Below are 27,013 nucleotides of genomic sequence, written 5' to 3' on the forward strand. Positions count from 1 at the left end.
TTTTACTATATCTGGAGTGAATTTGACTATTTTTGGAGTTAAAGTTGCCAGAGATGATTTCTCTAGTAAATTTTTACTATTTCCGGAGTAAATTTTACTATTTTTGGAGTAAAAGTTGCCAGAGATGATTTCTGTAGTAAATTTTTACTATTTCTGGAGTGAATTTGACTATTTTTGGAGTTGAAGTTGCTAGAGATGATTTCTGTAGTAAATTTCACTGTTTTCGTAGTAATTTTTACTATTTCTGGAGTGAATTTGACTATTTTTGGAGTAAAAGTTGCCAGAGATGATTTCTGTAGTAAATTTTTACTATTTCTGGAGTGAATTTGACTATTTTTGGAGTTGAAGTTGCTAGAGATGATTTCTGTAGTAAATTTCACTGTTTTCGTAGTAATTTTTACTATTTCTGGAGTGAATTTGACTATTTTTGGAGTAAAAGTTGCCAGAGATGATTTCTGTAGTAAATTTTTACTATTTCTGGAGTGAATTTGACTATTTTTGGAGTAAAAGTTGCCAGAGATGATTTCTGTAGTAAATTTTTACTATTTCTGGAGTGAATTTGACTATTTTTGGAGTTGAAGTTGCTAGAGATGATTTCTGTAGTAAATTTCACTGTTTTCGTAGTAATTTTTACTATTTCTGGAGTGAATTTGACTATTTTTGGAGTAAAAGTTGCCAGAGATGATTTCTGTAGTAAATTTTTACTATTTCTGGAGTGAATTTGACTATTTTTGGAGTTGAAGTTGCTAGAGATGATTTCTGTAGTAAATTTCACTGTTTTCGTAGTAATTTTTACTATTTCTGGAGTGAATTTGACTATTTTTGGAGTAAAAGTTGCCAGAGATGATTTCTGTAGTAAATTTTTACTATTTCTGGAGTGAATTTGACTATTTTTGGAGTAAAAGTTGCCAGAGATGATTTCTGTAGTAAATTTTTACTATTTCTGGAGTGAATTTGACTATTTTTGGAGTTGAAGTTGCTAGAGATGATTTCTGTAGTAAATTTCACTGTTTTCGTAGTAATTTTTACTATTTCTGGAGTGAATTTGACTATTTTTGGAGTAAAAGTTGCCAGAGATGATTTCTGTAGTAAATTTTTACTATTTCTGGAGTGAATTTGACTATTTTTGGAGTTGAAGTTGCCAGAGATGATTTCTGTAGTAAATTTTACTGTTTTCGTAGTAATTTTTACTATATCTGGAGTGAATTTGACTATTTTTGGAGTTAAAGTTGCCAGAGATGATTTCTCTAGTAAATTTTTACTATTTCCGTAGTAAATTTTACTATTTTTGGAGTAAAAGTTGCCAGAGATGATTTCTGTAGTAAATTTTTACTATTTCTGGAGTGAATTTGACTATTTTTGGAGTTGAAGTTGCTAGAGATGATTTCTGTAGTAAATTTCACTGTTTTCGTAGTAATTTTTACTATTTCTGGAGTGAATTTGACTATTTTTGGAGTAAAAGTTGCCAGAGATGATTTCTGTAGTAAATTTTTACTATTTCTGGAGTGAATTTGACTATTTTTGGAGTTGAAGTTGCTAGAGATGATTTCTGTAGTAAATTTCACTGTTTTCGTAGTAATTTTTACTATTTCTGGAGTGAATTTGACTATTTTTGGAGTAAAAGTTGCCAGAGATGATTTCTGTAGTAAATTTTTACTATTTCTGGAGTGAATTTGACTATTTTTGGAGTTGAAGTTGCTAGAGATGATTTCTGTAGTAAATTTCACTGTTTTCGTAGTAATTTTTACTATTTCTGGAGTGAATTTGACTATTTTTGGAGTAAAAGTTGCCAGAGATGATTTCTGTAGTAAATTTTTACTATTTCTGGAGTGAATTTGACTATTTTTGGAGTTAAAAATGCCAGAGATGCGCAAAAACTTTCATCAGTTTCCGTTTTACTCCAAAAGTAGTAAAAATTACTTTTTCTTTTTTTCCATGTGGCAAATAAAAATTCGAACATTTAAAAATTCGCCCAAAAAACATAAATTGAGGTAATTTCGACTAGAATGAAAATTATTCGTCTATTTCAAGTTTTACTGAAAGTATCGTAAAGTTTGAAAGACTTATTTATTATCCGTATGAGAAAATACAAGTGTAGGTAAAGTATATATATATATATATATCTATGTGTGTATGAAGTGAGTCGAGTGAGGGAAGAGTAACTATATTGGAGTCGGTTTCCGACTGTTTCCGATGAAATCCGAAGTAAAGCGCCGGTCGAGCTCGTCGCGCGTATGGGGTCCAGTTCTGTGTTACTGTTTACCGCGTTCTCTTTGACGCCTCTTGACAGACAAAAGCGTTGTCGCGCTCGAATCGGGCCGCCAACGATAGTACGTGTCACATATCGCGAGAAACAAGTTTTCCGAGCCTTGTCCGCAAGGACGACTGTCTTATTCTCTCTCTTTCTTCATCATTGCACTTTCGTGTGGTGCCATCGACAGTGTGGTGTCGAGCACTCGTGTGGATCCTCGTCTCACTTTTCTGGGGTCAGTGCCTGCTCGATCGGATCCGGAGCAGGAGCTCCGGTTTTTAAAAGTCAAAACTCGATTCATTAAACTAAATAATCAAATATTTTCAATACAAAGTTATTGATAATTTCAAAAAAATTATCAAGAAAAAAAGTGAGATTTAGAAAGTGATATTCAAACTTAAATGGAACGTTAAGTGTAATAATTGACAATTTTTAGTAACTTAAATAGTTTCTTCTTCCATTGATTCCTTATGGCTCTTAAATATCGTTCAATCTCACCTACTTCTTTTTCACTAGACACTAAAAAGGATGCGTAATTAACGTGAGTGATAGCGATAACACAGGAAAACAAAGAAGAAACGTACATTCCTGTTTTTTTCTCTCTCTTTTTTTTCACAAGTGTCTGCGTTAAGTGTCATGCAGTGTCATTTTTTGATAGTCTGAAGCAAAGGGTACATCTTGGTATTTTTGAAGGTCTTCGAATTATTTCCAAGGTTTGTCAAAGACATTTTTTTTTATATTTCTCATTATTTAAATATAATATTAATTTTTATATGGAGAATTCAACTTAATTATAAATTAAATACTGACATTTTCGTCAGTCCACTATCGCGAACATCATAAATCTTTCAACGTCAAAGAGGTCATACTGTGTAAAATAAGACAATGAATACTACATACTCGAAATGTTATTAATATGACTGAATAAACAGCAATCTAGATGACAAAAACAATTATTATTTATCAGTTATTTCTTGATAAATTATTTAAAAAAAAAAATATCAGATTTTTTTTTTTTTACAAATAATTGTCAAATAATGCATTATTTAATTGAAATTAATATTTTTTGTAAATATAGTATTAAGATTATGAAAAGAGAGTCAATTACGACAATATTGCTTTTAAGTTTTAATTATAAGAAATAAAGATTAGTCGAATACGTTCGCGCGCGCTCTCATTTCGTAAAGTTTAGTTAAGGTTTATTTAATTTTAAAACTTTACTAGTTTCAGTGTATTTGCGCAATCAATTGTGAGGCAACTAATGAAGCAATCAAATGAAAACCTTTAAATCCCAAAGTATCTCTGCACTTACAATCACGTGAAACAAAAAAAAAAAAAAAAAAAAAAATAAGAAAAATTGACGCAATTTAATTTTAAAGAAACCAAATCGTAACTAAAAACGCAATTACAAATACCACTAATAAGGAAGAAGATAATTATCTCATGAGAATTAAATTAAAAATATGTCTAAATCGTAATAAAAAAAAAAAAAATAATTTTTCAGAGATTCATACTTTAAGAAAAATACGGAATGATTGATTCAAAAATTCAAATTCTATATCATTTTTTATGATTTTTTTCAATTCCCAAATAATATAATTTTTTTAAAAAGTATTTTACAAATTAAAATTATTTACTATTATATGAAGCAAATTTTTAATCTTATTTATTCAAATAATTGTATGGATAAATGATTCATGTACATTATTTATTACCAGGTTTAATAATTAAAAAAAAAATTATTCTGCGGAAATAAACATATTTGTCATTAGTCAAGTTTTTTTTTTTTGCATAAATTCTCAATTAGAAGAACAAAACTACATTACTTATAGGAAAACAATTTTGTTAGAATTTATTTCGGGAACATCTGAAATCTTAAAAACAAAATTGCAGGAAAGTTTAAGAAAGATGAGAGAGACCGGAAGTTCTCAAATACTACGTATTTGTCAGTCGACTTAACGTTGAGCATGACCTAATGCTAATAACCTATGCGTATTCGTTTTTATATATATATATGTTATGTAAAATTCTCTGTTTTCGCTCGTTCAATTTTTTTTTGTATTTTATTATAAAAAAAAAATCTTTAAAAAATTATTCGGTTTATATTTTTTTTTATTGTATTGTAAAATTTACAAAAATGTATAATAATTAACGTAAAATGTATTATATATATATACAAGTGTGGATGTATTTAGATAAACAATAGTAAATAGTGGATAAAACATGTTGAAAGTGAGGAAATGCTTCTTCCGGCTTTACAATATAGTGACTGAATACTATTAACTGTTGCTATTAGAAATGGTGTTTGACCTGTCTCAGTGATTTTGTAACAAGAAAACGCACTCGATTTTCTAATAAATAATTCATAATATATCTCCATTAATTAAATGTATATACGAAAAACAAATGAAGGACTCTTGTATATCCTTAAAACAAATTTTCTGTTTCCTTTTTTTTTTTTTTTTGTAATTTTAAATTTTGTATAATTTATTTTAAGAATTACTTAAGACTTTCTTCGATGGCATTTAAATCCAATGTACGTTTTAAGAGATGTCGCCATATTTTTTATATATTATTTTTTTTTCTCGAAATAAATAAAACTGGTAAGGGGATTCGAACCCACGTACCACACATTTAAAGGCAAGCGCACTAACCACTAGGCTACAGTTTTCATACGATGATAAATTTTACAATTCTTTATACTGGGTTATTAAACACTGTTAAAACACTTATAAAAATAATTTACAGTTGATTCGGAATACTAGGAATAAAATATTGAATTTCAAAAAGGAAAAAAAATTTTTTGTTTTTAGTTTATGCTTGTTAGTTTGCAAAAGAAAAAAAAAAACTTGTATGAAGAAGTGATACTCGTCCTTCGGCTATATATAAAGAAATATAAACCCCCAGAGGTAATTATCTTGACTTATATCTTTGTCACATTTTTTTTTTATTTTTATCAGAATATATGTAGCAGTACAAAGTAGAAAAACAAACTTTTCTAGATGTTGTACCACCATTGTGGAAAAATCGGTAATATATGTATTATTTGCATTGTTGGTATTTTAAAATTACTAATTTCTAATTCGTATTAGTATTAGTAAAGTATTAGTTAAAATTTTTATTAATTCTTTAGAAAGTAAAAAAAAAACTACAATATATAAATTTTTTCTAAATTTCTTTTTTAAATGATTTTAAAGTTTTACAAAAAATAAATGTCAACTAACTGTTCTTTCGCGTGATAATATACAAAATTGAATTTTCTTTTAGCACGAAGGTATAATTGAGATTAGATTTCATTACACTGAAAAAATCTGAACTCAATATTTTCCCCCTGCATATCATTATGAATTCGATATTAAAATTGTGGTAAAAACATATATGATGATATTTTTCTTCACCTGAGATTTAAGTTTAGCGCTATTTTTTAGATTTTTTTATTACACAGTTGGTACTTGATCAATTCACAAGATTCCTAACCTAAAAATTCTATTTGTAAAAAGAAATAACTAAAATTTCCAACAATATTAAATAAATGTAATTTTAATTTAATTTTTGTTTAAGAAAAAAATTAATATTTGGAAAATAATTTTTCAGCTTTTTTAAAGTGCTATTTTGTTTTTTATAAGATTTAATAATAATAATAGAATCAGGACTATATGATGGTTATATATGGTCATTACAATTATTGTAACTGAGCGCATCTGTCAATAATTATAGACGGAGCTCGATGTTTGAAACAGACAAGTATAATAATGCCTTTATCTGAGAAAACATGAGAGTTGATATCAACGACCTGTAGATATACTCGACTGAGAGTGCATGGTCGACGTCATCAGAGGAAATCTTCGAACACGTCTATGTATTTATGATACCGTTGAGAGAATGTTAAGAATTTTGTCTTTCAAAAAAAAAAAGGAAAAAAAAAATTTTTCCTTATAGGGTCGTTCACAAAGTATTACGTAATACATCCTTTTACATCCCTCTTTTTAAATTCCTCTTTTGAGAAAAAACTCTTTTAAATATTTTTGATTTAAAATTTTTTGTTACAATTCTCAAAATAGAATTTTTATTAAATTTTTCTGTTTAAAATTTAATGAGGAGTGAAATAGTTTTTTTTTCCTATTATTGAGACAAATGTAAATTTTGTCAAAGGAAAGCAAATTGCAAGGAAACTGTAACCTTCGTGCAAGTGCAATGTTCGCAATCAATTGTCTCAAACTGGTTCGATAGGTTAATTGTTGATGACTTACTATTTACACCAATTACTACTGGTGCAGTTTTGCTTTATAATTAGTCTCTAAAACTGAATTAATGAAATTTTGCTTTGAAATTAGAATTTTGCTAATTACATTTTTTTTCTACTAATTAATATTACTAATATACAAAAGCAAAAAGTGATTCACTAATTCATAGTTAAAATTTTTACTAAATCAAATTTAGATATAGTACAATTGTCATATCAATTAAATAAAATGAAATTTATGTTTCATTATTTTTAAATAGCATATTGTGTTAATAATTTTACGCTTTTGGCACACTAAAAAAAAGGGTTTGTTATTGACAACCAAACGTTTGGTTGGTGTATTTAAGCAACCAAAATTTTTTTTTGTTGAATCAACAAAATTTTTGTTTTCCTAATTAAAATTTAGTTTTGGACAACAAAAATCCTTTTTTTCTAACTTTCGTTGTGTCAAACAAATTTTGGTTGAGACAATTAAAATTTTGTTGATCTAACAAAAAAATTTTGGTTGCTTAAATACCAACCAAACGTTTGGTTGTCAATACCAAATACTTTTTTCAGTGTAGTAACTAACTTTGGCCATAGTAACTAACTTTGGTCATAGAAATTTTTGCCATAGTAACTAACTTTTGCCATAGTAACTTTCGCCATAGTAACTTTTGCCATAGTATGTAACTGTTGCCATAGTAACTTTGGCCATAGTAAGTAACTGTTGCCATAGTAACTTTTGCCATAGTAAGTAACTGTTGCCATAGTAACTTTAGCCATAGTAACTATTGCCATAGTAACTTTAGCCATAGTAACTATTGCCATAGTAAGTAACTTTTGCCATAGTAAGTAACTGTTGCCATAGTAACTATTGCCATAGTAAGTAACTGTTACCATAGTAACTTCAGCCATAGTAACTATTGCCATAGTAAGTAACTGTTGCCATAGTAACTTCAGCCATAGTAACTATTGCCATAGTAACTTTAGCCATAGTAACTATTGCCATAGTAAGTAACTGTTACCATAGTAACTTCAGCCATAGTAACTATTGCCATAGTAAGTAACTGTTGCCATAGTAACTTCAGCCATAGTAACTATTGCCATAGTAACTTTAGCCATAGTAACTATTGCCATAGTAAGTAACTTTTGCCATAGTAAGTAACTGTTGCCATAGTAACTTCAGCCATAGTAACTATTGCCATAGTAACTTTAGCCATAGTAACTATTGCCATAGTAACTTTAGCCATAGTAACTATTGCCATAGTAACTTTAGCCATAGTAACTATTGCCATAGTAAGTAACTGTTGCCATAGTAACTTCAGCCATAGTAACTATTGCCATAGTAACTTTAGCCATAGTAACTATTGCCATAGTAAGTAACTTTTGCCATAGTAAGTAACTGTTGCCATAGTAACTTTTGCCATAGTAAGTAACTGTTGCCATAGTAACTATAACTTTGGTCCTATGAATTTTTGCCATGCACTGAAAAAAGGGTTTGGTATTGACAATCAAACGTTTGATTGGTGTATTTAAGCAATCAAAATTTTTTTTGTTGAATCAACAAAATTTTGGTTGTTCCAATTAAAATTTAGTTTTGGACAACAAAAAATCCTTTTTTTTCTAACTTTCGTTGTGTCAAACAAATTTTGGTTGAGACAATTAAAATTTTGTTGATCCAACAAAAAAAAATTTGGTTGCTTAAATGCCAACCAAACGTTTGGTTGTCAATACCAAATATTTTTTTCAGTGCATAAATGCTTTTAATTAGTAATTTCTCTCTATGAGTGGAAATTTTATTTTTCAAATTTAGAGAAGTTAATAATTTATTTAGTTATTTCGTCATTTATTTAGTTATTTAGTAATTTATTCAGTAATTTAATTAAATGATAACAAAAAAGCAAATATTTTTTTTTTATTAAATATTTGTCAAAGTGTGTTGAAAGCGTTATTAATCGATGCCACAACCAGAGAAATGAATGTGTTTCTATAATGAAGGCTCTTGCATATACTGTTAATTCTCCTATAATATGCTTTGAAGTGTCATATTTGTACGCAAGCGTGAATTTTGCGATCGAATTTCAACTATTGATAATATGCTATATGTAGGTCCCTTGGGGATTTTTAAGCATCATCAAATTAATTTATAGTGGTAAATTCGGCTTTGCTTTATCATAAATAATTTCAAGTTTAAAAAACGAAATAATAAAAAGAAATATTTTTTGCACAATGGAAAAATATTTTTTACTAGATTTCTAATACGAAAAAAAAAATTGCACTCGCAAAAAAAAGGGAAATTCTAAATATGTGTGAGAAAAGAAACATTTCAATTTAATTAAAATAGAAGCTGACAACATTATTTTTTTTTTTCTTTGGATATATAATGAATTGGCACTTTCCATTCTTTGATGATTACTGATTAATATATATATATATATATATAGAAATATATTTTTTTGCAGTCAGATCAAATATTCCGGGATGCAATGTCATTGCGCGCAAAACAGAAATCCATTCCAATCAAAAGCTTTATGAGCAATTAAAAGTAAAATGTCAAAGAGTACAAAGAATCAGATGAGTATGCAACCTGTCGATAAAGATATTTCCAACAACGTTTCTTTCATCATCTTATCTAATATATAGTTGTCGGAACAATTGAAATATAACAAATTTTTGTGAATTCTCTCTAAATTTATTTCGATATAATATCCCAACCAAAAATTTCAGTATTTATACCAGAGTTGACTACTGGCGCACTACTGGTTCAATATTGGCTACCGAGGCTGAGCAGTCTGTACTGAACCAGTACTGGTATTTTCATTGTAACAGTACTGGTGCAGTACCACCCTTTCAGTACTGGAAAACCAGTACTGTGCCAATATTGAGCCAGTACTGACTAAAATAGAATAGTATACCAAAAAAGTATTACCTGGAGCAGAGATAAGTTTCACTATTGCAGTTAAATTTATGTCTGTTACAGTTAAAGCTTTCCTTTCGTATACAATGAACTACAAAACTGCCAGTACTCAGCCAGTACTGAACCAGTAGTGGTTACCATTACTGGTGCCGACTCTAACAGCCAATATTGGTAAAATGTTATCATCCCAAAGTTACGCCAACTCTGGCGCCAATACTGGGTGCCAGTACTGTGCCAATACTTATCAGTACTGTGCCAGTACTGCGCCATTAGTAAATTTTTTATTGGGATAATTTTTATTATATTTTAATAAGTAATTTTCATATTTTCGAAAAAATTTAGTTATTAAAGACAAAAATAAATCATCAACAGGAAAAAAAAATGTATTATAATTCTTCTTGGCAATTAACAGGTGTTGTTGAAAAAAAAAGTTTTAATAATGACGAATTTTAAATTAATGAATATTGATAAGATTGTTTCTTTTTCGTATTACTCTTCTCTTCTCTTTCTTTCTTTCTCTATCTTTTTTTTCTTTCTCTCTCTCTCTCTCTCTCTAATCTTTCTTTTCTAGAGTAGCAGTCTGCTCCCGAAATGATCTTCTACACATTGTGTGTACGTGACAGGAAATGTTATTGAGCTAAAGCAAGTTTGAGTTTACACACAGTCCATGGATACTGAATATTTTTTTGATCGATTTGTTCAATCATCCACATTTACTCGCGTTTTGTCCCTGGGGTATCATTTCATAAAAAAGAACACAAATAATTACAAATATAATCTATAGAGAAAATCTATTATTTTGTTGTTCGTTTCTACAAAAAAAAATAGTTATTTTGTGGTGGATCAAGTTTCTTACATTTTCTATTGAAAGAAAATTTTTAGAAAAGAGTTTCTTGAAACAAGGATTTAATAAAATGTCGATATCGTTATTCTTGCACACTCTAAAAATATTTTCTATTTTTTTTTTCTAATATAATAAATTATTAATAGAATAATGTTTCCAAATTTCAAAATATAGGTAAAAAATTATCTCAAATAATTTGGAATCGAAATTTTGAAAATAAAATCCTTAATAATTATTTGAAAATAATAATAATTTTCTCGTTTGTATATTTGTCCATTTGTAGTTTATATAGTTCTCTAATATAATATATATAAAGAGAAATTTTAGTCTCAAATATGGCTGATATAAGAACACCGTTCTATTACATCAGCTTTAGATTGTTATCATATTTGATATAGAGATAGAGGTTTTCTTTGGACGATATCATCATTAGTTTTTCAATGATTATGGTGACGACACAAAAAAAAAGGAGTCGAAAAAGAAATCACTTTTATAAAATTTTTCATCTATTTAACTTTTTATATTCTCTAAATTCGTTCGTTGAAGAACTAAATAAAATTTTTTTTTTAAACAATTAAAACTAAAAAAAATGTTAAAAAAATTTTCTTTTAACTTCTTTTCTTAAGTTTGGTATTAGATAAAAAAAAGGCTCTGCAAATGATTGAGATCATTAAATTGGGAATATGATGAAATAGAAAAAGTTTGAACAAATCAAAAAGTAAATTCCTCTTTTAAAAAACCTTCAGTCATCTTCCAGGCCAGAGACGCTCAAGGGGATGTTGTAGGAGATGGCAGGTCAATATAAAAATTTTGTTCTACAAAATTGTGAGCTTTTTACTGGCTTTTTATAAGATTGACAGGAGAAAGCAGGGGAGATAAAGTAACAGTTATTTATAAGTACAGATTTACATCAGGGCCTGTTTTTAAAATTATCAACCTAAAAGTTTTCTATTTTTTGTTTTCTATTTTCTATTTTTTGTTTTCTATTTTCTATTTTCCATTATCTATTTTCCATTATCTATTTTCCATTTCCATTTTTCATTTTCCGTTTTCTATTTTCTATTTTCTTCTTTTCTCCCTTAATTTTAAGTGGTATAAAAAATTATAGAAATTGTATTTAGAATGATGATTTTGGTGGTTTCTTTAGTTTTCCTAAAACTGAACTTGTTTTTCGATTCCCTCGCCCCCCCCCCCCTCTCACTTCTCTTTCTCTACTGCTATCCACATTCAATGTTCGTTATCTGCGAGCCTGATCCAACTCGTCTTAGTTTGAAGCCTCAAAGCAGGTGCGTCAGTTGCATTCTGCACATTCCACACTCGGCACACTCGTCCTCATCCAGTATCACGCGATGACCTTCTATCCCCACCCGCCCTCTTCATCCACCCTGCCCTATATTCTTTATCACAAAAGACACTTAAATAATTCAAATTCATACCAATTTTCAATTATTATCTTAATACAAAACTACAATTTTCATTTTGTTGCAATAAAAAAAAAAAACAATTCCCATTTTTTTTTTTTGTCAAAATACACATTTTTTTTTTGATAAATTCCAAAATAATGTGAACTTTCACTCATGTACACAGTAAAAAAAGAAAGTCTTATTTTAAGACAAAAGTGTGAAATTCGCTAATCATAATGTAAACTGTTATAAATTGAAGATTCCTTAAGCTTCTTATTAAAATAAGACTTTCTTTATATCTTAAAATAAGATTTTCTTTTAATTATTGATAAAAATTACTATCTAAATTTTAATTCGTACGAATTCGTTCACTAAAATTAGTAGAAAATTTTCATTAATTTTTAATAAAATATAACTAATTTTAATAATATTTTTTTCTGTAGATTTAAGGAAAAATAACTAAAAACACTAATTTTAAGTAAAATATTACTAATTGATTTAGTAATTTTTTGAAAACTAAAAATTTACGAGAATTGCAATAACATTTAGAGTGTAAAATGACAAAAAAAAAAAAACTAGTAAAAAACTAGACTAAAGTAGTAGAAATTTTTACTAATTTTTAGAAATATTTTTTAGTGATATTTTTTAAAAATTTTAGTGCAAAATGACTAAAAACAAGTAGATAAATTAAATTAGCAGAAATTTTCAGTAAAATATTACTATTTGATTTAGAAATAATTCTTTTTACTAAAGCTTTAGTGAAAATTGACCAAAAACTAATAGAAACTAAACTAAACTAGTGGAAACTTTCAATAATTTTTAGTAAAATATTACTAATTTGATTTAATACTTTTTTTAAATTAAAGTTTTAGTACAAAATGACAAAAAACAAATAGAAACTAAATTCAATTAGTAAAAATTTTCACTAATTTTTATTAAACTATTACTACTTGATTTAGTAATACTATTTTAAACATTTTTTTTTAGTAAAAAATGCCTAAATACTAGAAGAAACTAAACTAGTTGAAATTTTCAATGGTTTTCAGTAAAATATTACTATTTGATTTAGTAATATTTCGTTTTACTAAAGCTTAAGTGAAAAATGACTAAAAATTAGTAGAAATTTTCATTAATTTTTAGTAAAAACTATTTGCTTAAACTACTAAAGTTTAATTTAGTTTGATTCAATTACACTCAGAGAATTGGTTTATTTAAATTCGCAAATATTTTATTTTTTTTTTAGAATGAACACAATTTTTTGGTTACTTCAAACAAAAATTTATTTGATTCAAAAAAATATTTATTTGATTTAAATGAAAGTTTGGTTTATTATAATAAATTTTTTTAATGAAGAAAGACTTTAATTGAATCTAATAACATTACTCTCTAAATTTGAATTAGTAAAAATGTTAACTAATTGAAATTAGTGTCTCATTTTGTATTTACTAATTAGTAATTAGTATTTAGTAATTTGCAGTTAGTAATTTGCAATTACTAATTAGCAATTAGTAATTAGTAAAGTTTAACTAACATTAAAAAAAAAAACTTTTTACTATCGAATTAGTTAAATTCAACTAATTTATAAGCAAAAAGTGAGTCACTAATTCAAATTAGTTGAAATGTTTACTAATTAAAATTTAGAGAATTAATAGTCAAAATTTTGGTTTATAGCAATGTATTTATTTTGTTGATGCAACCAATATTTATAGCTGTTTCAAACAAACATTTTTCCGCGTATATATTTAAGTTTTAGTGAAAACTGACTGTATAATTATTATACACGAAGAAAAATGGAAAAACGAATAAAGTAACTTTTACTATACTTTAAAGGTAAAATCTAAACTGTCCGCAGTTTCTACGCATTTCTGGCAATTTTTACTCCAGAAATAGTAAAATTCACTATTTACGGAATAATTTTTACTACTTCAGGAGAAAATTTTACTAATTCTGGAGTAAATTTTACTATTTCTAGAGTAAATTTTACTATTTCTAGAGTAAAAATTTGCCAGAAATGAATGAATTTTTAGTATATATATATAACACACAAAATAAGCAGAGTATTCTATTATGTCATTTGTCTGGTTAACACGAGGATATGAATTAATGACGAGTGTGTTTATGACCTGTGGTTTCACGTTTACACTACATAATCTATATACATGAAAATACAATATTTATTGGTTTCTGTTTTAATGCTGTGTGCGTGCTGAGAATTTTTTTTTTTCATTTCTCATTGGTATATACATATAAGATTTTTATAATCGCAATAATGTTTATAACATTTTACTGACGCCTGACTTTGTGATTCAAACTAAAGTGCGGAGATAATATGTATTGTGTCTTGAAGATATAATACATATATCTATACTTATACATAAACCGCAGAACCCACCTTGTTTACTATATCATATACGATATTGATACAAACAGTATATATATTGTATATATATATATATATATGTGTCTCGGGATCGTTAGCGCTGCGCGTAATTGCCAATATATATGTATAGTACATTCTTACTGCGCTGACTATTGTGTTAAATTAACTTCAAGTACGTGAGTTGAAAGACTATATTTTTCAATGAAAAAGAAAAAGATTTTCAAAGAGAAAAAGAGGCGCACATAGGGGGGGTGGAAGGGGGGGGGGTGGGGAGGATGGAAACAGGTAGTGGCGCCCCTGATGACTACCGTGCGCGTTTACAAAACAAACCACAGAGTAGTATCTTGTTATGACCAAACATGGACCAAACCAGCTTGTACACAAGTCTGGTTGCAGTAGACTATTTTTTTTTTTTTTTTTTTTTCTTCAAATTTTTATAAAATTTCCTCTTTCATTTTCTCACAAGTTTATAATTTTATTTAAAAAATAAATTTTTCAAATTTTCATTCTATTTTCACTTTATTCAAAATCGTTAATACTAATTTTTTTTTAATTTCAACTTATCGTAGTACATTAGAACTTGTGAGCATAGTTTACAAGCTTAATTACTTTTAGAAACTGAAAAGCAATTTAAATTTTAATTACATTGTTTGTAACAATATATATATATATATAATTTTATTCTAATTTTTTAATGAATTTGATTTTTAAAAGGCAAAAAAAAAAAATTGTAAGAATTTTTGCGCTCGCATATATTTTACGGAAATTATCTTTCATAAAAATAGTCACGAAAACTAGTTATCACTGTTTCCCGGTTCCACGATATTTGAAAAAAAAAAAAAAAAAAAAAAAAAAAAAAAAAAAAAAAAAAAAAAAAAAAAAGAGTAAAGCTTGTACTTGATAGTTAAATCTTATAGCCACTTTTGAGCTTATACTTATATTTCTTATCAGATCTTGCGCCGTGTGTGACTAAGAAGGTGTAAAATTTAATGATTCTAAAATGATTCTCGCAACAAGTATTAAAGAAAGAATTTTAATGATATTATTTAAATAAAATTCAAAATTTTTTTTAAATAATTCAAATTATAATAAGTACAATACAAAATGTATTATTTCACATACAGATTATAGGAAAAATTTAATTTATTATCATTAAGAAAAATGGAAATACGAATGTAATTTTTACTATTTAAGGCCAGGTCCAACTCGAGTCAGCTGTTTCTTTGAAGTTTCAATGGAACAACTGACACGACTTGGACCTGGCCTTAAAAGTAAAACATAAAACTGTCCTCAGTTTCTGAGTATTTCTGTCAATTATTACTCCAGAAATAGTAAAATTTACTTTGAAAATAGTACACGAAAAAAAAAAGAAAAAGTAATTTTGACTACTTTCAGAGTAAAACGGGAACTGTTGAAAGTTTCTGCGCATCTCTGTCAACTTTAACTCCAAAACTAGTAAAATTTACTCCAGAAATAGTAAAAATTACTACGGAAACAGTAAAATTTACTCCAGAAATCATCTCTGGCAACTTTAACTCCAAAAATAGTCAAATTTACTCCAGAAACAGTAAAAATTAATAGGAAAACAATAAAATTTACTACAAAAATCATCTCTGGCAACTTTAACTCCAAAAATAGTTAAATTTACTCCAGAAATAGTAAAAATTACTACGGAAGCAGTAAAATTTACTACAGAAATAAACTCTGTCAACTTTAACTCCAAAACTAGTAAAATTTACTACAGAAATAGTAAAAATTACTACGGAAACAGTAAAATTTACTACAGAAATCATCTCTGGCAACTTTAACTCCAAAAATAGTCAAAATTACTACGGAAGTAGTAAAATTTACTACAGAAATAAACTCTGGCAACTTTAACTCCAAAACTATTAAAATTTACTCCAGAAATAGTAAAAATTACTACGGAAACAGTAAAATTTACTACAGAAATCATCTCTGGCAACTTTAACTTCAAAACTAGTAAAATTTACTCTAAAAATAGTCAAATTTACTCTGAAAATAGTAAAAGAAGAAAAAAAAAATAATTTTTACTACATTCAGAGTAAAACGGGAACTGTCCGAAGTTTCTGCGCATTTCTGGCAATTTTTACTCCAGAAATAGTAAAATTTACTCTGAAAATAGTACACGAAAAAAAAAGTAATTTTTACTACTTTCAGAGGAAAACCGAAACTGTCCGCAGTTTCTGAGCATTTTTGGCAATTTTTACTCTAGAAATAGTAAAATTTACTCCAGAAATAGTAAAAATTACTACGAAAACAGTAAAATTTACTAAAGAAATAGTACATTTCACTATTTTTGTAGTAAAAGTTGCCAGGGATGCGCAGAAACTTCGGATAGTTCCCGTTTTACTCCAAATGTATAGTAAAAATTACTTTTTCTTTTTTTTCGTGTAAAATTTATTCATGACATAGTAAATTTTACTATTTCTTGAGTAAAAATTACACAGAAATGCGCAGAAACTGCGGACAGTTCAGATTTTACCTTTAAAATATAGTAAAAGTTACTTTATTCGTTTTTCCATTTTTCTGCTTGTAATTTGAATTTATTTTTATCGACATTTCTAAATTTTTTTTATAACAAAAAATTATAATCTATTTTTTTTTATAAATTTTTAATTTTTTTTTTTAATAGAAACATTGAAGAATAATAATTTATACAATTTATAATGTGTGTAGTAAAACCAAAAGAATAAAATTTAAGAAAGTATAAATTCATTTTCGTTTACTTTGTGGGAGTGTGGTCACAGATTATCATATATATGTACCTTTTGTAAACCGTATAATAATTATTATAGATTAATTCCCATAATCTGCGACTTTAGCTCGCGTAAGGTATATCATTTAATGAGAAGTGGCTGTAAAAACGCCCAATATCATATGAAATTAACGATTATTGAGTCTCGCCTTTTCTCCCGTTTCTTTCTTTTATTTCACATTATAGGACATTTATTTAATATTATAGTTTCTTATATTAAAAAAAAAACACACACACAGGAATTATAAATCCAAAGAAAATGTCCAGAATAAATATTTGTAAAAAAAATAAAAGAATGAATAATGAAGACAATTTTAATTAAAGAGACAGTACGCGGAGAAATATAAAGAAACAAGAGGAAAAAAAACGTTTCTATAAAGCAAATGGAGAAAAAGTGAATAAGAAAATCAAGAAATGAGGTCAGAAACACCGAGGATAATATATAATAATTAATTCATTTTTAGACAATAATTTCTGTCTAAAAAAAAATTTCTTTTTTCTAAATACAAATATTTTTTGTAACAAATTTTTTTTTTTTTTTTTGTAAAAAATATTTTAATTTTCCTAAATATATAAAATTTTCAAAAAAAAAAAACTATTTTCTCTGTCGTAGTATAATGTATAGAGAAAACCGGGAGAGCATATCATCAGTAGAGGAAGCAATTTTGTTTTGTTTCCGTGACGCTCTCTGAATAAACTAAACTCGTAAAATTTAAATAAATAATTAGTTAGAAAATAGGTAAAACTGATATTTGTACATAAATTTTCTTTTCTCTTTTCATAAAAAATTTTCCTAAAATTTTTAAAATTCTTCGGCAAAAATTATTGAAAAAAAGAAAACAATTGTTATATGACTATTAAATCACTCATACAGGCAGTTTATGTTATCAATTTCATTGCGGAACGAATGGTTTAGATAGATAATATTTTTGAAAAATGATTTTCCATCGGCAATATTTTGAATGTATATGGAATTGAAATGTTTTAATGTTTCTCATTTTTCTGAAAACAATTAACTTTTATTTATTCGAATCCTATAAATTTTACAAATAAAATTAAAACATAATAAATGTTTTATATTTTATAAAATGTATTTTTTATTTTATAAACTGTATTTCATATTCTATAAACTGTATTTTATAAACTACTTTATATTTTATAAACTGTATTTTATATTTTATATTTTACAAGAACGATTTAAAAAAAAAAAATTATAAAAAAATTTGTAATCTTAAATTTACTTTTACAATTTTTCATATATTGTCGGGAGAAATAATCGTATTTTCTCGGCAATCGGTCTTTAACAAGGTATAGAGTCTATTTTTGCGCCTCAATACTTTTAAAACGTACTCTTCCAATACAATGCAGCATATACCACCTGCTTCGGTTCGTCGATGTACCGAAAAATTAAATGCCTCCTCTTTGGCACTTCGACTCAATTTACTGTAAACAGGTTTTCATTCTAAAATGCTGTTACATATATGAAAAACTATTTATTGATACGATATATTCTTTTTTTTTCTAAATTAAGTAAATCTGTTTTCGAAAATATTAAATTTAATTGTTTTATATACGTTTTTTAAGTAAATAAATTAAAATAAATAAACTATTGTAAATAAATTTTCTTTAATTAATAAATAATTCCATTAATAAATTTAAATAAATTAATAATTGTACTCGAAAAAAGTTTTAACATAATTTCACTGTAATTGATTATTATAAATATATAGTAAAATATTAACGCACTAATTCTAAATGAAGATAATCGACAAGTAAAATTTGCATACACTACTAGTATATAAGTTTAATCTATTTTTCAATCTCAGAGAGAAATCCTCTTGGGTGCAGGAAAAGTTGAAAGGCTTAAAAGCTCATTCTATTAGAGTTACTAATTAAACTTTAAAATTGGTTAAACTTTTTCGTCTTAAAAATTTTATTGAATTATCTATACCAGTTAATAATTTGTTAAAAAATTATTTTTTTCCTTTCTCTCCTCTTTATCATTAACGTGCAAAGTAGATAGATAAATAATAAAATAATAATAAAATTAATTATTAGTTTAGTCTTTAGGGACACATGATTATCTTATAAAAATCATTAGCTAGAATTTTGTATGAATTTCATTTGATAGAATTTCTATTTAGACGAATTTTCATTTTTCGAATTAGTATATTTAAATTACTTTCTTTGTAAACGAAATTTTATTTAACATAGTTTTTAAATAACAAATTTTAATTTAATATAATTTTTATTTTATCAAATTTTTTTTTTTTATCCAACTTTTTATTTTATAGAATTACAATTTAAACCAATTTTAATTTATGTCAATATTCTCATTCAGCAGAATTTTAGTGATTCGAATTGTATACACCCAGAGAAATGATTTATTTGAACCAAATAAAATATATTTGAGTTAAATAAACGTATATTTGTCTCAGAGCCTACTAACTTATTTATTTGGCGTAAATAAAAATTTTATTTGTCAGAAATAAATTTTTCTTTGGCTCAAATAAATTTTTTATTTCAATGAAATGAAATATATTTGCAACAAATAAATGAGTTAGTAGGCTCGGAGACAAATATACCATTTCTCTGAGTGTAATGTCTGAATTTTTAAATTATATCGAATCTTCATGTGTCAGAATTTTTATTTACACGAATTTTTATTTGATAGAATCACTGAGAATTTACATTTGATAGAAATTACTAATTACTAATTCGAAATATGACAATTCGTCAAAAAAAAAAAAATTCTGGCAAATAAAATTCTTACAAATGAAAGTTCTAGCTAATTATTTTTATGGGATATTAATTATAATTTTATCAAAATTAGGTCATGGATCCAATTTATAAATACTGTGTAATTTTTATTCATATCATAATTTTTAGATTTAGGAGTACTTTTGTACGAAAGGGCATGTCCCGTTATGTTCCAAATAAATAAATAAATAAATAAATATATTTTTTGAAAAAAAAAAAAAAAAATTAAAACTTGTAAAAAAAAAGTGTATATAATAATTTGAAAACTTGAATGAACTCGAAACTGTTTTCCTCGTATTCGCTTTTGTATATACATACATATATATATATATATATATATATATATATATATATTTGCGTGTTGAAAGGCGACTCATTGGCGGTCTTTGATTTTTTTCTTTAAGACCTATAGTCGATAAGGAATTTTCCGTCGCGACACACGCGCACCAAGAGAGGCTCGCCCTGTGGCTTCTTGTAATATCTTTCACGCATGTAACGGTGTAGTACAAATACAGACGTAAACACTACGTGCATCTAACGCAATATCTTCTATTGTATATATCACTTGCGCAAAGTAATAACTGATTAAATGCAATACAATCTTCTAAAAAGGTATAAAAAGTAAATAAAAGCTATTGAAAAAAAAAAAAATTTTTTTTTAAATTAAGAAAAAGTAGATTCAAACAAAATTTGTTTGATTCAAAGAAAGTTTGTTAAAATAAAATAAATATTTATTTAATCTAAATGAACGTTTGATTTACTCTAATTAATTTTTTTCAACGAAGAAAGAATTTGATTGAGCCAAATAAAGTGTTAGTTGATTCAATCAAATGTTTAGTTATGTATAGAAATACATTTACTTGATTTAACCAAAAATTTGGTTCATATGACTATTATATGATTTTATTATAATTTTTATTCTTCAAAAATGCAGTATCATATATTTTAATATTAAAATTAAATTCCAAATTTTTTTCTCATCAACGTATAAAAAGTTAATAAATAATTCTAATAATAAAACTGAGAATATCACCTTTATAATATATATTATTAAACTACCTGATGATAAATTCTAAATTTTTATTTATGAAATTCTCCTTCATAGTTCTTTATTAAAATTTTTATTTAATTTTGTTTTTTTATTGCAAAAAAAAAAAAAAAAATTGGAAATATATTCTTTATTGCGCTAGTTGAATGATTTGAAAAAGAAGACTCTACAAAAATATTAATTAACAATATATGATTCTTTTGTTTTTTTTTATCAATAGTGATAATTTTTTTGAAGGTAGATTGAATATTGAAATGGTTTATTTTTCATGTCATGAGAAAGTTATTTTAAAAATTTTTCTGTTAATTAAGTTTAAATTTTTTTTTTTGGTAGAATTATATAAAATTGAATCATTTTGGAAATATACATGTTTATCAAAAAAAAATTTCCAATTAACAAATGCGGTTTGTGATACGAATATGGAGAAGGTTGATAATTTTAAAACTTGAAATATTCATATATATTGTTATACATTTGCAATGAATGAATTTTTTTGTATTATTTCTGTTTATACAAAATTATCGAAAGCTATTTTCTTTTATATTAAAATAATAAATATGTATATATACATAAATTTTATATATATAAAAAATATGTAAATTATAATGCATGTTTATAACTACTTTGAAGGTCAAAATATGCTTGTTACTGTCTTATCAATCAGTAAAAAAAAAAAAAAAAAGTCATAAAAATTATAAGTGAGAAGAATAAATGTTGTATTTTGGCAATTTAAAAAAAAATTTTTATTTCAAATTATTTCAAAAAGAAAAAATAGGAAAATGCAAATAGTTTACAATTATATGCCAGATTAAAAAAAAAAAATGAAACAAAACCGATAAATTGTATATTTTACGTTCAATGTTTCTCTAAACTGAATAAATATGAAAATAAAAGTAATATTTTTTCTTTTTTAATTTTTATGTGAAACAAATACTCGCTATATAAACTTTAGTAAAATATTTATTTTATATAATACACTACATAAATATGTATATATAAAAAAAAAAAAAATTGGGAATGTATTTTTATTTTAATTATTTTTTTTTCTAGCAAATTTAATTTAAATAATAAATTAAGATTAAAACAATGTATAATAATATTTTTTTTTTTAATCAAGTGGAAATTTGATTCAAAAGTAAAAAAAAAAAAATGCAGATAAAGTCATTCTTATCTTGGCGAAGGGCAAGTCACATAGATAAGATAACGATCACTCTAGTCGAGATTTTATCCATAAACATGTCAAATTATGATTTGCTTCTACTTTGTTACTTTAATATCACGTGTGTTTCTTACTATTCTATATAATCCTCATGTGCAATTAAACATATATATATTTATATACATACTTTTAAGATAATTCCGGAAGCGCACTTTATGCAGATTTATCATAAATTTTCATCTCACGTGTTCCTTTTTTTTCTTTTTAAAAATCAGGTGGAAAAATTATCAAATTTGGAAACATTTTTTTTAGAGTAAAATTAAATTTTTTTTATTACAATTATTATTATTATAAGAAATTATTAATAATTAGTAATTAGTTATTAATTATTATTATAATAATATTAAAAATATAAATTATTAATAATTAATTATTATTATAAATTAATTATAAAATTTAAAAAAAAAAAATTTTTTTTTAATTTTTTTATGCAATAGAATTACGTAATTGTATATATAGTAAACGCGGAATACAAGTTTAACTTGTCTTCAAAACGACCGAGATCTTGATTTGCGGGTAAGTAGATTCTATATAACGTTGCGACGACGATCACTGTCACTGTATTTCAAATCATATTTATGATTCATAAATGATCAGTCGTAAATTAAGCGCCAGTCAATGGCTTCCCACTATATATTTCTGACGTAAGTGTTTCTTGTGCGAATAAAACGTTAATGCCTATATAAAACGCGACGAGTTCTTTGGGATTACGTTCACATAAAGATGATTATCAAAAGAGATGCCTTGTGTATATATGGAAGAAACATTGAAAGAAAAGAAGTTCTTATAAATGCGAATAGCTAACATTCTTTTACTGATTTTATTCTTTACTAGAATATGCAGAAAAAAAATATATCAAAAATTAGAAATTTTTTTCCAATTTAGGTAAAAAAAATTTTGATATAAGAAAATACTAAATTATTAATTAAATTTTTTTTTCAAATTGCAATTTTTTTTAAAAACCCCATACATTTGACCACATTCAAAAAAGCTCTTTCTATTATTCCTCATAAAATATTCGATTTGTGGGTGAATGAGTAAAAAAAAAAAAATAGTTCGAATTTTTGATTGATAAAGTGCACTTTTTATTCTAAGTGAAAAATCCTTGAACACAACCGTCACAGTGAAGTAGTTGCATGTAAATTGTCACAAGATAAAGAAGAATAGTAAAAAGAAAACCGTGGAAAGGCAAAGGTAGAAATATACGTTGCTCGCTTGGTAGCTCTGTGCAGATCAAGGTGAGCTGACATCTCTTCTCTACTTGTTTTTTTTTTTTTTTTTATTTTTTTTTTATTTTTTTTTATTTGAATTGAATGGATCTAAATGTCTTTTCCGTGTGAAAACAGACTTCAGAATAAATCAATGAAAATCTCACATAAAGATTGAGATCAAACGCTGTTTTTGTTTAAAAATTATTGCTTCGCGTTTTTATTAAATCTCAAGTGCTTTTTGAAAAAAAAAATTTGTAAAAAAAATATAACAATTATAAAAAAAATAATATAAGCCCAACCAAAAAATTTTGGTATTATACCAGAGTTGACTACTGGCGTACGGCTATTAGCTGCCGAGGCTGGGCAGTCTGTACTGAACCAGTACTGGTATTTTCATTGTATCCTTACTGGTGGAGTACCACCCTCCTAGTACTGGAAAACCAGTACTGAGCCTATATTGAGCCAGTATTGGCTCAAATAGATTTTCTTTTTGATTAATATAAGTTTACAAAAAGTTCTACAGTGAACCCGATGAATCTTTTTGTTTAAATATTTTGTTCATCAAAATTTTTTCAACTTGATTTTATTTTTCAAAAATTAAAATTTACTTTATTTTGCTTTTCTGTGGGTAAAATTATTTAAACAAAAAGTTTCTAAAAGTCTAAAATATTTTGCAAGATTTTCTTTTTGTTTTCAGATATGCAATAAACCAAAAAAAAAAAAATTTTAAACGATCAAACTAAAAATAAATAAATTTGTTTATAAAAAATTAATATTTTTTAAAATAAAATTTATAATATAAATTAAATTTAAAAAATTAAATACAATCGCAAGTAAAATTGCAAAAAAATGTTATATTATCAATAATATAAAATATATAATCAACCTTTCTTAATAGAAATTATAAATAATAGTTAAACATATAATTAACCTTTCTTAATAGAAATTATAAATAATAGTTAAACCTACAAACTTATATATTTCAATGGTCAATAAAATTATTCTAATTTGTTTCTGGATGTTATTTTTCAGTTTTTTTTTCAAAAAGTGAATTATAAAAAAAAAATTTAATATCAATTTAAAAATAATTTAGATAATTTTTTTAATAATTACCTAATTTCAAGAATTCAGGAATTATTTATTAAATCATTATATTTGTGATGAGTTAATTTGTAAACTAATTTTGTTTTATGTAAATTGAATTGAATTCAATGTTAATTTATTTATATTTGATATAATAATTAATAAATTAAAGTGAATTATAAAATAATTAAATAGCTAATTGTATAATTATATACATTATAATTATTTTATAAACATTTTTATTTTTACTGAACTGTTTTTATATATATTATAAAAACTTTGGTTTTATAATAAAAAATATTTTTATATTTATTTATTGATTTTTTAAAATAATATATATTATATAATAAGGAATGAAAATTCTTTGTGTTTTCGATTTTTATATAATAAAATATTAATTAGTTGACTAATTTAATTAATATTTAATTTGTGTTGGGTTACTAAAAATTTCAGACACTTTTTCCTAAGTATACCAAAAAAGTATTAACTTGAGTGAAACTTATCTCTGTTACAGTTAAAGCTTTCTTTTCGTATACAATAAATTATAAAACTGCCAGTACTCGGCCAGTACTGAACCAGTAGTGGTTACCAATACTGGTGCCAACTCTGGTAGCCAACCCACTTGGAAAGATTACCCGGAAAGTGCCCCCTGGAGGTTCTATCAGAATTCCACCGGAACTTCCAACGTAATTCCGTCGGAATTCCATTGGAGTTCCAAAGATTTTCCGATGGGATTCCGACGGAATTCCGACGGAATTCTGATTAATATTTTCAAAATTTTTAGAGTCCTAATTCCGTCGAAATTCCGCCAGACCTCTGTCGGAATTTCATCGGAAATTCTTTGGAACTCCGATGGAATTCCGATGGAATTACGTTGGAAGTTCCGGCGGAATTCTGATAGAACCTCCAGGGGGCACTTTCCGGGGAACCTTTCCAAGTGGGCAATACTGGTAAAATGTTATCATCCCAAAGTTACGTCAACTCTGGAGCCAATACTGGGTGCCAGTACTGCGCCAGTACTCGCGCCATTAGTAAATTTTTGATTGGGTAATAATATAGTACAAAAATAAAAAAGAAAAAATTGACGTAACCGCGTGTTATTTATCCCGCTTTGGGAATTCTCATCATAAATGGAATGTTCCAAGCGCAAGGATAATGCCCTTAAGTACTCTCTTTTTCTCTCTTTCTCTCTCTCGTTTATGTTTACCAAAAGGAATAAGAGTCGCGTGCTCCTCTCATGTCAGTGTCAGGTCCAGGGAGCTCTTTTTAAAGCTTTTGTCAGTTGGGGCATAAATTGAGGTATAATTATTCCAACATTTTGAAAATTAAAGTGTGCCATTTCACTGCACTGCACAAAGAACTGCGGATTTTTTAAGAAAAGAAAAAACATTTCTTTTTTTTTAATTCACATTTTTCATATATATATATTTATTAAGAAAATGAGCATGCTGACAGGTCACATATCATCCTACCCCCCCCCCCCTTTTCTTTTGTAATTTTTTTTTTTTTCGTATAATATGCACTTAAGGTGAGAAAAATTTTATTTTTGTCCCTTTTTTTTCGAAAATTATTGAATGAAAATAGTGCATACTTTGATATAGTGTTAAAATCAAGTTTTTATTGACGAATCGCGTGACTGATAAAAAAGGACCTTGCATTATTTAAGAATTATATGAAGCTTTATGAGGTCACATTTATTGAACGAGGATATATCACACTAAAAAAAAAAAGAACGAATAATATATATCTGTGAATGAGAATTATGACCATATGTACAAAATATGGTTATATATGCCAATAGCATGAACAGAAAAAAGGGTTTTTAACTTTCTGCTCGTAAATCAATTTTTTTTGTTTTTATTTAAAAAAAAAAAAATGTTTCAAATACTTTTTTTTATTAACTGCAATTGTTAATTTTTCCTAATTAGAAAATTTCTTTCCACTTTTTTTTCTATATATTTTGACAGAACAACCAAAATTGCACCATATGAGTGTATGACGGACCTGGGTCGCGAAACTCTACAAAGAAAGAAAAATGTTTACTCTATTTATTCTTTTGGTTAAATTATTTCTTTTTTTAAAAAATTTATACACTTCGATTATATATATATATATACTTTTTGAACACTTTGCATATATATATATTGTATAGGAAAATTTCAAGAATGAAACCACATCTTTCTTTTTATTAATTGAACTGTCAAAATTATCATATTTATTGATGATTGCAAAAAAAAAACTACGTCGATTAATTATTTATATAAAGAGCTTTTTATGTAAATTGCTTTTTATCGAATGTCACCCGTTAAAAATGAAGAGAGAATGAAACTGACTGTGAGAAAGTGATTAAATTGTATTCTATATATATATAGAGTAATAAATTTATTTTCTGTCCATACTTTTGTAATATTGAAATAGTCATAAAAGTTCGCGAAATTTTTCGATTCATTGATCACATATAGACAAAAAGCTCAATGTTGAACTTCATTTATATTGAGAGAAAAATTGAAAATTGAAAGGGTTTTGTAAAAGAAAAAAAAAACAAGTATTTTTTCTAGCCTTATTTTATCTGTTTATAATATATATGCAGCAAATGAATATTATTTTCAATACTTTTTCTTAAATTTATTCTTTTGTATTTTATTTTTATATATATACTGACAAATACAATGTGTGCGGTTTCCAGTGAAAGAAATAGCCGACTTCAAAGTTAAAATGTTTCTCTTTTCATCTCGAACTGTGATCCTTTTACGAAAAGGAAGTTTTAAGCCTTAATACTTTCATAGAATCAGGTCATGTATATATACTTCCGATGAGAAACTAAATAATAATAATAATATTAAAAAAGTCAGTGACTAGAATTATTTTGTTTCATTCGCTTTTCTTTTTTTTTTCG

The 27,013-nt window shown here is 25.9% G+C and overlaps 1 protein-coding gene across 3 annotated transcripts in view; it reads left to right on the forward strand.

Moving 5' to 3' along the window:
- Positions 1-2,221: 2,221 nt before the first annotated feature.
- The window catches only part of LOC127277220 (uncharacterized), a 95,752-nt gene continuing 70,960 nt past the window's right edge, over positions 2,222-27,013 (forward strand). For all 3 annotated transcript variants that reach the window (XM_051298138.1, XM_051298129.1, XM_051298148.1), the window contains exon 1: positions 2,222-2,964. The gene's annotated coding sequence lies outside the window, so the exon portion shown is untranslated. The remainder of the gene's footprint in view (positions 2,965-27,013) is intronic.

Source organism: Leptopilina boulardi, unplaced genomic scaffold (genome assembly GCF_019393585.1).
Source record: "Leptopilina boulardi isolate dan_hultmark-lab unplaced genomic scaffold, ZJU_Lbou_2.1 LbouV2_110, whole genome shotgun sequence".
Lineage (NCBI taxonomy): Eukaryota > Metazoa > Arthropoda > Insecta > Hymenoptera > Figitidae > Leptopilina > Leptopilina boulardi.